Source organism: Taudactylus pleione, unplaced genomic scaffold, assembly GCF_031769625.1.
Source record: "Taudactylus pleione unplaced genomic scaffold, aTauple2 ptg000225l, whole genome shotgun sequence".
Taxonomy (NCBI): Eukaryota; Metazoa; Chordata; class Amphibia; order Anura; family Myobatrachidae; genus Taudactylus; species Taudactylus pleione.
This window is the reverse complement of record NW_028284627.1, coordinates 4,621,890-4,636,261: the sequence shown is the minus strand read 5'-3', so window position 1 is coordinate 4,636,261 and position 14,372 is coordinate 4,621,890. Positions and strand designations below refer to the sequence as shown.

Here is a 14,372-nt window from a genome sequence, read left to right as displayed (position 1 = left end):
TTTACTAGACACAGCATTAGTCTCTGCCATATAATACAGACAGCATTAGTCACTGCCATATAATACAGGCAGCATTAGTGACTGCCATATAATATACATAGCATTAGTGACCACCATATACTAAAGACAGCATTAGTAACTGCCATATTGTACAGACAGCATTAGTGATCACCATATACTAAAGACAGCATTAGTGACTGCCATATGATACAGATAGCATTTGGTGACCGCCATATACTAAAAACAGCTTTAGTGACTACCATATAATACAGACAGCATTAGTGATCACCATATACTAAAGACAGCATTAGTGACTGACATTTAATACAGACATTTAGTGACCACCATATACTACAGACAGCATTAGTGACTGAAATATAATACAGACAGAATTTGTTACCACCATATAATACATATACTATTAGTGACTGCCATATAATACAGACACCAGTAGTGACTGCCATATAATACATACAGCATTAGTGACCACCATATAATACAGACAGCACTTGCGACTGTCATATACTACAAACAGCATTAGTGGCTGCCATGTACTATACAACAGACAGCATTATTGTTAGTATTACCTACCATGAACTATACTATAACCCCCCCCCCCCTCCTTTCCATACCCTAACTTATCTGTTGGAGATCTCTTCCACTATGTCTGTCCATCTCCTGTTGAAGCCATGCAGCAGTGCTCAGGAAGCAGTTTACTAGCAGCCTAACACTGCTGGCATAGGCATAAAGGAGAATGTGCATAAGCAGCTAATGTCCATGCATAGTAATGTTACCCAGAGGAAATTCAGCAAAACCTCTTCAGCCTCACTGGTCGCCCATACCGGGTACGACTAACGCCAGCCTGAGATAGCTTTCCAACAGTTATTAAACCAAGTTAAATCTGTTATTTAAGTGGTGATAACCCTTTCTATGGCTAAAACGCTGGACAAAGGGGTTATCATCAATACAACCCTTAACCCAATAGTTTAAAGTCACATTTAACACAAATGTAGTTGACCATGTACCTCCTAGTATTATTAGTAGACACAAATACAAATAATATTATTCTAAAATATAATTAACATATGTGTTAATATTGTACGTTCTGCTATATACCATACAGGAGAGAATGTACCACCCCAATGTACACTGGGCCTGATTCAGATCCGGACGCAAAGTCGATGTTTCACGCAAGTGGATTGATTCATAGCTATTGAGCATGAGCCAGACCTGTAATGCAGGGCGAATTATTAGCGATCACGTACACATAGAGGAATACAAAGCAGAGTGAGTGACAGGCAGTCGTTTGGGTGAGGGAAAGGGGGATGGCTAGGCAAACGCGGGCATGTCGGGACCGTTTAAACTCATAGGTGTGCATAAAGTAGACATTGTGATCTCCATCTCAGCATGAGAGCTCTCAGCGTGTCAGTGTTTGAGACAGGTCAGACTTACAAGCTGTGTGGCTGCCCGATCTGCGTCGTTGTTACCAATATTTACACTGTTGCATGTCGTCTGACGGATATGAGGAGTCCACAGTGGGAGTCCCTATGCTTGGGGAGGCTTTGGAGACATTAGTATATTTTCGCTATTGCGATCCATTAGAGACAGCAGCTACGATGTCATTTCAGCGCGGTTCTAAATCCGGCCCACTCTACGAGCCTCACGAGCCACTATTACCGCATACCAATAAAAGGCTGTATTGAGAACACTCACTCTGCGCTGTGCCACTTGTGGGACCTATTGTCCCCTCCTGCAAATTTGGAAGGAATACTGTACAGTACACAATGCAAGAATAGGGATCATTAGTCTAAAGCTCCATAGATGCAATACAGGTGGTTAAAGAGATACAATAAATCTAAGATAACATACAGCACATAAAGTTATTGTATGCCCATTTGAAATTCTAATTAAATTTATAGAGATTTCCCTCAATTAAGAACTGTCTCTATGTGCCACATTCAATTGCCGGTGAAAAGCCGAGATCGGCAAAAAGTTCTCGCCGGTGACGTCATTTCACGAGGCGAGAACTTTTTTCCGTATTCAATTGTAAAGAGTTTCCGCCGGTGCGAAAAGTTTGCGCCTTCAAATCAGCGGACAAGATTCGCCTCTGAAAGGAGGCGGAAAAAAGTGCAGATTCGGGGGTTTGGGGTGCAAAGTTGCGGGAACACCCCTGCAGCCTTGGGACAGTCCCCCAAGGGTAAACTGCATCAAAAAAAGTTCAAAAATACTTCAGATCACCCCAAAAAAGTACATCATTTTGGAGGCGAAAAAAATACAAAGTTGGGGGACAATCTTAAAAACTAGCGAAATCGACTCCAGAGGGTCCCCCAAGTATGCCCCAGGTGTTTTTTTGTTTGCAGGTGCTTGCTGAAGGGGTCTTTTTTAAGTTTTTTTAAAAACGCACTTTAGCAATTTTTCACCATGCTTGCACCCATTTTCAAGTACCCCAAATTTGCTGGGAATACTTATTTTCCCCCTAAAAAACTGCTAAATGCTATTCTTCAACACTTGTGCAAAGACGCTAAATAGCACCAATAGAGAGCATTAAAGCACCCCAAATACCTTCAGCAGAGCTATTCGGGGATATCCATATTGATCCCCCATGTCAGTGCATCTTTTGGGGGGTGTCAGGCTGATTTCCCCAAATCTGACAGTACTTTTCGCCGATCTCAGTTTCGCCAGGATGCGTCCTTTGCAATTGACTACGGTGACGAGCGCGATACTTCCGGAGGCCAAACTGGCGATGACGGCAAAAATTCCGGCATGTGAAAACTCCGGGACTTTTCGCCGGTAATTGAATATGGGCCTATATCTGCAGCAGCTCTTATCAAATCCTGAGATCCTTTAATGACCAGTTTACCAGGATCTGTTTTTAAAGCACACAGCCTCTTAAAAGGAAGTGGTTCTGCTAGCAGAAAAGCAGGTTTGCTTATAGTGATGTACGTCTATGTACATATAAACAATTAACCATAGAGACCAACTCCAGCTAATTGGCCAATTACAAAAGAAAATGCTGCAAGAACTTCAAACTGCAATTTGATGCACAATACACTGCGTATACAATACAAACAACACAATAATAAAACAATCCACTAAAATAAGGTTTGAGCTTCTTCTGAAGTTAGGCGCTAGTTTTACCACGCGGGGAAAGCTCCGGGTTTAACGCCCGGAGCTATTGAATGATTTAGTCTTTTCCCTGCACGGTAAAACCTATGGTAACGCACAGTATCCCACTACCGCATAAAATGCAGAATTTAATGGGTTTCACCGTGTGTTGATTATCAGAGGTGCATTATTACGCTGACTTTTCCTCTCAGATCAGGAAGCTGCGAGGAAAAGTTCACCCTCTGGTAATCAACGCTCAGGCTATCAGCCGCTGATTGAATTGGTCATGGCCAACAGCAGCTAATTGGATATGCCCCTTATAATACAACATATATCTACTATTGCAACAATGTCACTTAACTATTACATATGAAAGTATCTTTTCTGTTAATTGCAACAGTCAAGAAAAACTGAAACAACATAACACACACTAAATCCAATTACATGCGATGCCCTCGCGGGTGCAAGTCATCGTGACAACGGCCGCCCTTGACGGCAGCCTGAACTCGCACAAAACTGTGTGAAGCCCCATAGGGCTGGATACAAAATTGAGCGAGTTCAGCCTGAAAGAGGGCCGTGAGGGGTGCGAGATGTGGTGCAAAACGCACCCGATTTGCACCCCTTGCGACTAATTGGATTGCCCCTAAACTGTAAAACAAATATATATATATATATATTCACTACCGTTCAAAAGTTTGGGGAAATTTCCTTATTTTTGAAAGAAAAGCACTGTTTTTCTCAATGAAGATAACATTAAATTAATCAGAAACACACTCTATACTTTGTTAATGTGGTAAATGACTATACTAGCTGCAAACGACTGGTTTTTAAAGGAATATCTACATAGGTGTATAGAGGCCCATTTCCAGCAACCATCACTCCAGTGTTCTAATGGTACATTGTGTTTGCTAAGCTCGTTAGAAGACTAATGGATGATTAGAAAACCCTTGAAAACCCTTGTGCAATTATGTTAGCACAGCTGAAAACGGGTTTGCTTGTTAGAGAATCTATAAAACTGGCCTTCCTTTGAGCTAGTTGAGTATCTGGAGGATCACATTTGTGGGTTCAATTATACTCTCCAAATGGCCAGAAAAAGAGAACTTTCATGGAATCTTGACAGTCTATTCTTGTTCTTAGAAATGAAGGCTATTCCATGCGAGAAATTGCCAAGAAACTGAACATTTCCTACAATGGTGTGTACTACTCCCTTCAGAGAACAGCACAAACAGGCTGTAACCAGAGTAGAAAGAGAAGTGGGAGGCCCCGGTGCACAACTGTGCAAGAAGACAAGTACATTAGAGTCTCTAGTTTGAGAAATAGATGCCTCACAAGTCCTCAACTGGCAGCTTCAATAAATGGTACCTGCAAAACGCCTGGTCAACGTCTACAGTGAAGAGGCGACTCCAGGATGCTGGCCTTCTAGGCAGATTAGCAAAGAAAAAGCCATATCTGGGACTGGCCAATAAAAGGAAAAGATTAATATGGGCAAAAGAACACAGACATTGGAAGGTATGCAGTCGGGAAGCTGGCGGATCTAATCCCGACAGCCGGCTTCCCAACTGTCATATCCCGGCAAGGGTCTAAAGACAGGCGTCGATATGCAGATGCCTGTCATTAGACATATGCCGGGAGCCTGACGACTGGCATCCCGATCGAAGGGACGCCGGATGCCGAGAGCGGATAGCCGCGGGAGGGGGGGTTAGGTTTAGGGTTCCTGGGGTGACTTAGAGTTAGGCACCCCCCCCCGGGAGGTTAGATTTAGGCTAGGGGAAGGGGGGTTAGGGTTAGGCAACCCCGGGGGGAGGTTAGGGTTAGGCACCCACCCCCCCGGGGGACTTAGGTTTAGGCAGCGGGAAAGGTTAGGTTTAGGCACTTAGAGGGAGGATTAGGGTTAGGTACTGGGGAGGGAAGTTAGGGTTAGGCACCCCTAAGGGAGGGTTAGGGGGTAGAATTAAGTTAGCCAATACTTACCTGAGGATGATCGGGATTTCCATTGCTGCCGGGATGCTGGTGTCGGGATTCCCATTGGACAGAGGAAGATTGTAAAAAAGTGTTATGGACAGATGAATCAAAGTTTGAGGTGTGTGGATCACACAGAAGAACATTTGTGAGACGCAGAACAAGTGAAAAGATGCTGGAAGAGTGCCTGATGCCATCTGTCAAGCATGGTGGAGGTAATGTGATGGTCTGGGGCTGCTTTGGTGCTGGTAAAGTGGGAGATTTGTACAAGGTAAAAGGGATTTTGAATAAGGAAGGCTATCACTCCATTTTGCAACACCATGCCATACTCTGTGGACAGCGCTGGATTGGAGACAATTTCCTCCTCCAACAGGACAATGACCCAAAGGACACCTCCAAATTATGCAAGAACTATTTAGGGAAGAAGCAGGCAGCTGGTATTCTGTCTGTAATGGAGAGGCCAGCGCAGTCACCAAATCTCAACCCCATTGAGCTGTTGTGGGAGCAGCTTGACCTTATGGTACGCAAGAAGTGCCCATCAAGCCAATCCAACTTGTGGTAGGTGCTTCAGGAAGCGTGGGGTGAAATTTCTTCAGATTACCTCAACAAATTAACAGCTAAAATGCCAAAGGTCTGCAATGCTGTAATTGCTGCAAAAGGAGCATTCTTTGAAGAAAGCAAAGTTTGAAGGACAAAATTATTATTTCAAATAAAAATCATTATTTTTAGCCTTGCCAATGTCATGACTATATGTTCTATTCATTTTGCGACTCATTTGATAAATAAAAGTCAGTTTTCATGTAAAACACGAAATTGTCTGGGTGACCCCAAACTTTTGAACAGTAGTGTATATATATATATATATATATATATATATATATATATATATAATTTAGAGGCAGAATATAAATAGAAAAAGATGCCTACAGGAAAGGCCTATCTGTGTATACAATCAGGTAATGTAGCGATCAGCTCTAAAACAGAAGCATTTTGGTCAAGTGTGTATACGTACACTCCACAATAGGGCAGAAACAACGTGGATACACTGTTTCAAAGTGTTACTAGTAAATGCTAAAGCTGGATCACCCTATTTTTGCACAATATTATAGATATGTTAGTGATGATTGTATGTACTCTACAGATACATCCATGTTGATTTGTTTTCTGCTGTTGTGTGAACATGCCCTAGCATTACTTGGCATATGGTTATCCGCCCCTGCCCGCTTCTCCAGGCATAAGGGAACATGAGTCAACAATATGCAAAAAACTATGAGCCAAATATAATAGGGTGAGAGTTTAGTAAGTGTGAGAGTTTAGCAGTAATCTCTCACACTATTTACATTGGTCGAGTTGTATCTTCAAAATGGGAAAACATCTGGATGTGAGTTCAAATTGTGAGAGTTGTTTGAGTCTGTAAAACATGCGAGTTTGCCTGTTCTCGGGCTCTATTACATTGTCCGAGTTTAAAAAGTGTGAGAAAACTCTACTTCTATATGAGAATGTATAAACAGACTGATAGAAAACAGCAACAAAAAGTGCAGTTTTGTACGCGTTTCACATTGGTACACTGTCCATATATTCTTACAGATGTAGCCACGCCCATCTAACCCACGATGCGCACGCATGGATGGCACGACTAGTTTGCCCGTGTCTATGGCGTGCACGCGCACACCATAGACTTCAATGGGGAAAACGCCAACTGCCACTGCTTGCAGCCTGGCGAATGCTGCACTATGCCGCGATGTGTACGCACGTGTGGATGCATCGCGGCAATGATGAGCGTGGCTACATCTGTATGCACCGTGGAATTGGTCATTTAATATCAGGATTGACACATACAGCATTAACGTATTACTGTGCCTTTGAATACGCTAGTAATCAATTGGTGAAATCACAATGATTATTATTACTCTATTATTAGTATTAGTATTGCTAAGTCAGGCATGCTAACTGTACTTATACCCAATTACACCGTAGAGATGCAACTTTACAGTATTATTAATACATTTGATAGTGGCATTTGTTATATTTAGTGTATTTACTTACAAGCACCCCCAATACCACAATTCACTGCTTTATAAATCAAATGATAACCTTTTTTCCCTACACTTGTCTAAAAAGAATTGAGAAATTATAAATCTAAACGAATACCCGGAATATAAGCTACAATGCTACTGAGTATAGTACTTTCAGCTGGAGAAGTGAGTTAATAAACAGCCAATCAAAAATGTAGATAGGAACGCATTCTGATAAGAAATGCACAGTACAGAACTGCGCATATTTACACCTTGCAAATGGCCTTACTTCTAAACAGAGAAGAGCAGTTTGGTTCTACTCGGTTACGTTCGGATCTTGAAAATGGCATCTTACTGACGATGTGGCTCTCGTGTTTTGGATAGCCAATGAGATAAATCCGAACTTGCGCTAATTTGGCGTAATGAACTGAGTACAACTGAACCGCTCATCTCTGCTTCTAACTCTAAATGAGGCCCTATGTAACCATAACAGAACGATTTGAAATGATAACATGAATTTCATTATGTTATTTTTCAAATAATATATTTATAGTAATGCATAGCGATATAATGAGCTAGTCCTGGGTCACTGCAAACTATTCCCAAGGGAAAGTTCAAATCTTCTCAAACATCAGTTTGCTTTTAGCCTGATCAGCTCGCTGCAAGCTCGGACAGTGTGTGTGTGAGTAGCCAATCACTCAGCACTACTGGGAGGACACAGGCAATACCACAACTTGTCAGGCAGTTCCTCAGCAACACTGGGAGGACACAGGCATTAACACAACTTGTCAGGCAGTTCCTACTTACTTCAACAAAGTGAAACTAGTGCAGGGGAGCTTAGTGTCGCCAGATGTCCATCTCTCCTTGGATACCCTGAGTCAGTCAGTAAAGGAAAGTTCTCATATGTACATCCACATCTGTCAGTGTTTCTTGCATTTCACTCAGAAGTGACTGAAGGAATTTGTCTTCTTTACCTGCAGCCAGAAAATCTCACTAAGTTTCCTTCCTCGTCACAACAGTTGTGGGAGGTTCAGTACAAGAGGCAATGTGAGAGTAGCCCAGACCGGCCCTGGGGAGGGATCTGCAGACTTAATAATTATCAGATGTATACAATGACACTTTGTCATTCCATTGACTGGGAAAATAATAATAAAAACCAGGTTAAATTAAACTCGAGCCTTGCCGCCCTCTCATATGAGCATGTTTTTTGTTTCTTGATTGTGGGTGAAATTTACAAAGTGAAGATTGAGTAAAACAATATTGCAATTTTACAAACATTGTTCTAGCTAAATCCATAAACACGAATGTCTAAAGTCACTTTTCACTTCAGCAGGGTATTATATAAAATAACTGTAAAGGGGCCTATCCATTACAGGACTTTTTGAACGATCTGACCAAAACCAGGAGATTTTGGTCGCATTGTTCAGAAAGTCGTGTAATGGATAGCCGGCAAGGACCAGTGATGCGCGTGCTGCTGGGTCCTTGCCCACCCCGACTATCTACGGAACATGCTGTTCAACCTGACGACGATCGTCAGGTTCCACATGTTCCCAGAAAGGAGGTCGGGATCCTGCACTGAAAGACGTTTAGTGAACGCCGTTCAGTGTGGGCACCGCACCCGGCGACCTGAAGGACTGAACGCTAGACGTTCAGTTTTTCAGGTCACGTAATGGATAGGCCCCTTAAGGTGTGCACTTCTCTTACATCAAGGTTCGATGCCAACATTTCTGAATACAGAGTTCAATTGATCTGCTCATATATGTCACACATTAGGCTCTGACACCCTGTTACCTAACTCTGCGCTGCTGCTTCGCCTCCTGGATGCCCCCATAGGTCACTGCTGCGGTCCATGACACTTGTGTTTGCTAACCTTCGCTGAGATTTGCATCTTTCCAGAACTTTGTCTGTCCCAGTATTGCGTGGGTGCCTCCTTGATGGTTACCGCAGCGGACTCTGGAGTCTCCTACCAGAGGGTGCTTTTCCTCCATCTGACTTGGACAGCCAATAGGGAACCTGGGAGCCCTGCTTAAACTCCTCTGGCATAGGCAAACACAAGGGGGGTTTCCAGTTGCCTGGAAACCCCCCTCCCCAGGCCACACAATGTCCACTATAGAAATAGTAATATAGATTTTATTAGTGCTGCATGTTCTTCTCAGTATCACAAATAAATTAATTAGCACCACCTGTGGATTTTTTGTATCCGCCAGTAATAAATACACCTGTGCACCAACTAGGAGATCTGGAAAACAAGCACGGTTAGGTGAGCACTGCTACAGACCATCAATAGAGTTAATTAAATATCATATAATAATACACTATCCAGTCTATGAAGAGACCAATATGTACATATATGTCCATTGCAGTGCTATGTTCCTCTGCCCGGACTAGCTCCAATGCTCTGGAATGGTGCCCACATCTGAAATAAAAACATAACTCTCAGGCAGAGAAAAAACACAATTCTGGCGCTTCTAAATCTCAGGCAGGATGACTCTACTGCCGTATTTACTTACTGTGATCGCTGGTCCTGTATAAGCTGAAATTATGACACACAATACACTTTGTATAACGCATATTAAAGCTGGTTAAGTGATAATTATGCCCTCTTCATGGACTGGCCACACTCGCTCTAAAATCAGGCATTTGGGAACCCCCTCTAGAAATTCTGCGTTTGCCCATGTCTGGTGTAGTAGTACATTGCCAGAACAACTTCACTTGTGAGCTGTGGCCGGATACCCAGCCCACAAGGGTAAAATAGCCACCACAGCACTGAAGCGGTTAACCCTCATGCTTCTGGACCATTTTTTTTAATAGACAAGTTCCAGCACTGGGAGATGGGACTATTGCCGACAGTGATGCACACATATATAATAAACTGTATTAAAATATATATATTGTGGTAAAGCATTGCAGCTGATCTGCAATGCATTGGTGTATAAATCAGAGAATATTTAATAGTCTATGACATGTTTAAATGTTTTTGTATTTAAGATGTGTTTAAAGCAGAGTATATTTATTAGTCTATGACATGTTTAAATGTATTTATATTTAAGATGTGTTTAAATGCACTTTTTATATAAGAAATGACCAACTTCTGTGACTGCAGGAAATTAGATGCTAATTGTCATTTCCTAGCAGAAGGTCTAATGAATGGAAAGATCTTTTGTGGTCAGTTCACTCAGGGCCGCTGCAAGGTTTCTCGGCACCCTAGGCAAAACTGCAGCCATCTGAGGTGCCACCAATACCCACTTTCCAACCCATCAAGTGAAAGTGAGAAGGCATAAATCTTAGTTCCACAGCCGCCACTTGCATTTAGTACAACAAGAATGTCTCTCTCAGACATCTCTTTAATATTGTGATGGGCAGACTCTGTGGTGGCCCCTAGATCCTGGTGCCCCTAGGCAGCTGCCTAAAGCTTCCTAATGGCAGAACCGGCCCTGAGCTCACTCCAGGTGAGGCCTGGATCAGTGGCGTAACTAGGGCAGGGCGAGCGGGGTGCTTGCCCACGGCGTCGCGACCAGGACCAGGAGCAGGAGCAGAGATTCAGGTAAGTATATTTTTATATATATATATATTTTTTTTTTAAAACCTATCTGCACAATGGGGCAGGGGGGTGGCTAATACTGGGGGAACCTCTAGTGGGGGAGGGGTGGCTACTACTGGGGGAGCCTCTACTGGGGGAGGGGTGGCTACTACTGGGGGCGCCATTGGGAGGACCTACTCTACTGGGGACTACTACTTGGGGTGGGAACTACCACTGGGGGCATTATAAAAGGGGCCTACTACAAGAGGCACTGCACTTGGGGGACTACTACTGGGGGCAATAATAGGAAGGGCAACTACAGGGGGCACTGGATAGGGGGGATCACTACAGGGTGCCTGCATAAGGGGACCACTACTGGGAAAACTGCATGGGGGGGACTACTGCTGGGGGCACTATATAAAGGGCACTGCATGGGGGGGACTACTACTGGGGGCACCATATAAAGGGCACTGCATAAGGGGATACCGCTACTGGGTGCACTGCATTGTGGGGACTGCTACTGGGCGCACTGCATTGTGGGAACTGCTACTGGGGGCACTGCATTTGGGGGGGCCAATACTGGGGGTACTAAGGGGAACTAATTGGGGGCTGTATAAGGGGGACCACTACTGGGGATACTGTATAAGGGGCACTACTATGGGCCTGCATAAGAGGGACCACAACTGCATACTGGGGGTACTGTATAAGGGGTACTACTGGGGTTAAGGTGCATATGGATAGGAATGTTCAGTTTGAAAATAAAGGGGTGTGTCATGTTGATACGCCCCATTTTAAAGTGACCACGACCATTTTTTCCAGCGCGCGCCTCAGGCGCGCGCACAACTCAAGTTGTTGGGGAGGGGGGGCCTCCCTTTTCAAATTTGCCCGGGGCTCCAAATACCCTAGTTACGCCACTGGCCTGGATTGAAATTTTCTGTGGGAATGTGTGAAGAGTGTCAAATGGCCAAAACAGTTTACAGCACTTCCTCTGAAATGGCCCTGAGATGGTCACTTGTGTGTCTGAGCTTTTGGGGAAAAAACTGTTTGTTTTCCATGATTTCCTGCACATTGGAGGAAGACAATTGCTAATACTATTGCTGATTAACCTACATAGATAGTTTGACCAGTGTGATAAATGTATCAAAGGATGAAAATAAATTACCAGTTCCTGTGGGATGTGAGCTGTAATTACATTTGGGATAAATTGTCTGATTGGTATTCAAGACCAACTGTGGGAGGATTTCAGTTTCACCATGCTGTATTATGTGTTCTGACTATATATACAATGCCTGTGAGCCTGCTTTGTGTATCTTTTTGAACATCGAGAAGGATTGAACTGCTGTAACATCTGTATGCTGTACCCCCTTAAGCCAATTCGAGAAGAAACTATTCGACCAATAAACATCTTGCCTTTACAAACGACTACCTCTAAATCCTGCGATAACAGAATTGCACCAAACGCTATTCCGTTCTCCGGCTGTTCTTCTGGATTGAGCCCAGTGTATCTAAACTCAAGCCCTCTGTCAGCTACCGTGCAGAGCTTGGTCCATTGCAAGGGATCAGTGGGTATCAGCCAACACCAATCAGAAGATGGGGGCGCAGCTCATCGACGCATATGCAGCAGTGACGGTTCCAGTTGCAAGTTTGGTGGTGGCCGCAACATACCCGGCCACTGCGCAGTGGGTGGAGGCAGTAACTGGGTTACTGATGGTAAGAGGGAAGTTAAGGCTTGAACTTGCCATCTATAGGGCTGTAAATGGGCTTAACATCACCCTCTGCTGGCCCTGCCCCCTTTGCACATAAGGTGATACATAGTAGGCAGGATTGCCGACACCCAGAAGTGCAGCAGTGCCCAGAGCATCTTCAAAAGATACTACGGGTGGCACTGCTGCAGCTATACTGGCTGCAAGGTGTCTTTCCAGGCACCCTGCTAGCCAGAAGCAAGGGATGTGGGACAGATATGATGACACCCACAGAGCCCTGTGCTCTGTGCGGCGGCACCAGTCGCACATCCATAGTTATGGCCCTGTGTGTATGTATACTTCCCAAATATGACTCCAGCTGCTGCATTTCCCATAGAAATGCATTGGCTGAATGTTCATTGGCTGAAAAGAGGCAAGCCCCGCCTCTCAGCCTATGAGCGGTTACCATCATAGAAGTCAATTGGGGAAACTCTCAGTGGCTGGGAGGTGGGGGCTCGCCTCTAGAAACATAGAATTTGATGGCAGATAAGAACCACTTGGCCCATCTAGTCTGTCCCATTTTTAAACATATTGTTACATCAACTCTTATTGATCCTTACTTCTTCTGAAGGCTATCCTCAGGGCTGCCATCAGAAATTGTGGGGCCCAGGACTGACAAAATGGGCAGGGCCCCCCTCAATATCCCTCAACCCCCCTTCTCCCGCCCCCCCATCCACAAGCCCCCTACCACCGCCAACCCCACACCCCCCTCACAGTGTCATCAGTCATTAGTATAATATATTTTGAGTGCTGGTATCTTCTTCTGAAATATATATATATATATATATATATATATATATAATGTAAGATATAACATTATATGGATGGCACCTGGGATAAATATAGCCCAGGTGACATCTATACTACTAAGCAATAGATAGCAGGGAATGGTTGGCGGTAATCATGGCGTATATAAAATACAACCTATCTAGTTCGTTTTAGTCTTTACAGAGTTTTGTCAGGAAGTGAAATGTTGAACTAGATTGTTTTTTATATGTGCCATGAGTGCCGCCCCAAATAATCCCTGCTGTGAGTGTGTATAAATTAGGGGTGTGCACCGGCCACTTTTCGTGTTTTGTGTTTTGGTTTTGGATCTGGATCTTTCTTCGTGTTTTGGATCTGGATTGGTTTTGCCAAAACCACCCTTCCGTGTTTTGGGTTCTGGGTTTTGTGTTTTGGATCTGTATTTTTTTGAAAAAAAGCATAAAAACAGCTAAAATCACAGAATTTGTAGGTTTTTCTGCTCCTATGCTATTATTAACCTCAATAACCTTAATTTCCACTCATTTCCAGTCTATTCTGAATACCTCAAACCTCACAATAGTGTTTTTATGTCCAAAAGGTTGCACCGAGGTAGCTGGATGACTATGCTAAGCGACACGAGTGGGCGGCACAAACACGTGACCCATCTAGGCGTGAAACTGCAGTGGCAGACAGGATGGCATTGAAAAACTAGGCCCCAAACTGTACATAATGCAAAGAAAAAAAAGAGGTGCAAGATGGAATTGTCCTTGGGCCCTAACACCCACCCTTATGTTGTATAAACAGGACATGCACACTTTAACAAACCAATCATTTCAGCGCCAGGGTCTGCCACACAACTGTGGCTGAAATGATTGGTTCGTTTGGGCCCCCACAAAACAAGCTGGCAATTTATCTGTCCCTGCACAAACTGGCTCTACGGAGGCAAGATGTCATCCTCATCCTCCTCATCCACCGATTCCTCACCCTCTTCAGTGTGTACATCCTCATCCTCACAGAGTATTAATTCGTCCCTGCTGGAACCACAGGTCCCTCTGTACGTTCTGGAGGCTGGTCTCCCTGGAAGAGTTGATAATTCATTTTATGAACATCATCTTCTCCACATTTTGTGGAAGCAACCTCCTACGCCTTTCGCTGACAAGGTTCCCGGCTGCACTAAACACTCTTTCGGAGTACACACTGGAGGGGGGGCAACTCAGGTAAAATAGAGCCAGTTTGTACAGGGACCTCCAAATTGCTTCTTTTTCCTGCCAGTACAGGTACGGACTG

The 14,372-nt window shown here is 44.0% G+C and overlaps 1 protein-coding gene across 1 annotated transcript in view; it reads right to left on the bottom strand.

Annotated features, from left to right (window-relative positions):
• Positions 1-7,966, bottom strand: part of CRACR2A (calcium release activated channel regulator 2A) — a 362,324-nt gene extending 354,358 nt beyond the window's left edge. Inside the window, exon 1 of the mRNA XM_088478989.1 lies at positions 7,887-7,966. The gene's annotated coding sequence lies outside the window, so the exon portion shown is untranslated. The remainder of the gene's footprint in view (positions 1-7,886) is intronic.
• Between the last annotated feature and the right edge of the window lie 6,406 nt (positions 7,967-14,372).